The sequence below is a fragment of the Etheostoma cragini genome, chromosome 12, assembly GCF_013103735.1.
Source record: "Etheostoma cragini isolate CJK2018 chromosome 12, CSU_Ecrag_1.0, whole genome shotgun sequence".
NCBI classification, from domain to species: Eukaryota; Metazoa; Chordata; class Actinopteri; order Perciformes; family Percidae; genus Etheostoma; species Etheostoma cragini.
Genome location: NC_048418.1, coordinates 15,423,873 through 15,426,888, shown reverse-complemented (window position 1 = coordinate 15,426,888; position 3,016 = coordinate 15,423,873). Strand labels below are relative to the sequence as shown.

Sequence of the window (3,016 nt, the reverse complement as noted above, 5' to 3'; positions counted from 1 at the left end):
GGGGGGGGGGGGTGGACTACTGTTACAAACAAACTTACACCAAAACTGCTGCCTTAGCTTATACAAATTTAAAAAAAGAGCTGGACTTTGAACCCCATCAAAAACAGAAAGCTTCAGCTTATATCAGTTCTGGTTTTTCCCCACAATGGCAATGAGAATATGTGAAACATGCAGCAGCTGCTGTAGAATGAGAAACTAAGAGCTTCACAGTGTCTTATGTGGCTCTTCCTTTTTCTCATCTGCTTTATGATGGCTCCTCGGTGCTCATGGATCTCATCTCGAACAGGGATTTCAATATTAAGAAAGTCATGTTTGACTACTGAATTATTCAGCATTAGCACAGACATCAATGCAGACCCTTGTACACCTCAAACACAAAGATCTCAATGGCTGACACTGGGCTTCAGCAGATACACTATTCCACACTATTCCTCAAAGTTATCATCCTGTACTGAATAATTCAATTAACAGAGCTATATAAAATATAAAATCTGCAATATTCTAGAGACAGTCCCTTATAGTCTTTGATCCTTAAAACAAAGGCAATAATGGAGGAAAAATACTATAGACTGCATGAAAACTTGTTTTTGTTATTTGCGTTTGTCCCGTTTCTCCATGTGATGACCAATCAACTTTGTAGGTCAGAACAACATGAGTCAGTGTTGCTTCCCTGGTAAAGGGTCAGGACCTCTTTAGCTGGTCGTTCACTCATCTATACCTCACCAGAAAACCCCCAACAGCCTCATCCCAAACCTGAGAGCAGGAAAAGGGGTTGAGTATGTTGCTGAGTACTTGGCCCAGTTTACAGGAGAGGGTCGAGCAGGGTCACGTCTCTCCAAACACTGGGGCCCCTTAAACACATCTGAGTAGCCCCAGCTGTACCCAGAGCCATCACAATCTTAACAGGGCGCAGAGAACCAGAACAACATAAAACCGTGTTCAGTCAGGATTTCATGAACAATGTTTTCTTGTCAAACGGGTGAAATTTAGTTTGTTTAAAGGTTTGCCTTAAACAAACAATAAAGAGAGGTAATTATGCATAATGATAGATTAACTGAAAAATTCTGATATATATGTTTATATAGCCCAAGAGCGCTTTCCACTTCATGTTCTCAGTGCTGACGTTGACATTAATTGTTTCAATCACATTATTAAACTGGTCAACTGTAAATCCCTCCCACCAACTCATCTGTGGAGCGGGCCCCCGGACCCTCTCGACACGCTCACATTTAAAGCACTTGAACCAAGGCTAAAGCAGGCTATAGACATACTTTTCTTTCATCACTAGAGCTTGCATAATTGTCAGGAAAAAGAAGCAAGACACAGGGCTGTGGGGTGTGGGGTGGAGGAAAGAAAAATGAAAGCAGAATACATGGTTGGGGGTAGGGATGGCAGAACAGCAGCATAAGAGAGTGTATTAAGCTCAATTAGGCTTTTGGGCTTTTCATTAACCCAGTTTTTAGGGAGGGAAACCTCCGCTGAATAATGCTCCGACTGACTCACTGTGCAACCCCGCTTTAAAGGCCTCATCTGAAAAACAACTGTACAATGTGTGTCAGCTCTCCAAAGCCACCAGAATTCCATTAGTCGCCCAGAGGCAAACCTCCCGCAGGCGCAGCCTACCTGAAATTAAATGCAATTTAGTAAAACAAGTTACTTTATCAAGCAACTAAACAAGATAAGTGGAAACACCGCTAAAATGTTAAAAGCCTTCAGCCGCTTTCATCTGTATGATGGTCTGATAATGAGTAACTATGTTTGGTCGTTTCTTTCCACTCAGTTTCAGGCCAGAGCAAATATTCCAACCTTAAAAGCAAGGTCATATGGGCCCCAGAGGGTAGACAGTGGGTAACCCCCTAATCCTGATGTGGTTTTCCATTTGCAAACAATGAGTGTAACCTCCCTTTAATGGATCATTGGAGAGGAGTTCTCTTAGAAGAATAATTGTGCTTCCTGGCTTTTCTCTGTGCTGCTCTGCCAAGCAACTTTGAAGATATGCATTTTAACAAATCGTTCTAAACTCAATGGGGCTTCACTCGGCCAACTAACAGTGACCGTCTACTTTACGCCCCGGGAAAGTGATTAAATCTTACAATCAAGTAGCTATGTTAACTGGTTGGCCACAATTGCCATAATCAAATCCACAGGATGTATTCAATTTAGCAAACACAATGTCAGCTGTTGACATGATAACTGCCCCCCATTTCCAGGTTTTACAGACCGCAGGATGTGTATTCTCTTGATCAATAACAAAAGGAGTGACTACCATTAACTGGGACAAGATTTTTAACAGCTCACACCCGTTGTGTCTCATGCATATACTGGGGTCAAAAGCAATGCAATACGAGCAAGGGACTCATATTACTGACACCTCACACACTGCACAGATGATATTACACAGATATTCAAGCAGGTCCTATTTTAAATAAGCTAAACTACTAACCAATAACAAGAGGAGAAGTTTAGGCTATGTGTACTAGAATTAGCGGATTGAGTTGTTTTTAACATGACAACATGTATGTGTTCTGTTGAAATGTGTTCAGCCTTTCACTTATGGTTAATAAAATGTCTCCAACAAGATTTACTTAATGCTTTTCTATTCATTATCTAAAGCCTTCCGAGGCATAATTGACAAAGCTAATGAAATTCAAGGAAATGTAAAGCATTAGCCTGCTACATGGGGCTACAGAAGCATCAATGTAATAAAAAGCTCAGCTCAGCTCCTGGCCAAGAACAATAATCCCAAACCAGCATGGTGAAAGCAAAGTTGAAAAACTTTGTGCATACTCTCCACAATGTGGGGGCTTTGTCTTTCAAAACATGCCACAGGAGCTATTCATTAGAGAATGCAGTTTCATTAACATCATCCCACGCTGCTGAGCTCTGCTGCATTACAATGACACAGGAGTGCCCCTCTCTGTCAAGGAAAAGTCCACAGAGAAACAACTTGCTGGGGGAGGGGATGGCAGAGAAAAGAGAAGAGGGGGTAGTGTGTGTGTGTGGGGGGGGGGGGGGG

At 42.1% G+C, this 3,016-nt stretch overlaps 1 protein-coding gene across 1 annotated transcript in view; it reads right to left on the bottom strand.

Annotated features, from left to right (window-relative positions):
- The window catches only part of cdh2 (cadherin 2, type 1, N-cadherin (neuronal)), a 58,169-nt gene that overhangs the window by 52,167 nt on the left and 2,986 nt on the right, over nucleotides 1-3,016 (bottom strand). The gene's annotated exons all lie outside the window — the stretch shown is intronic.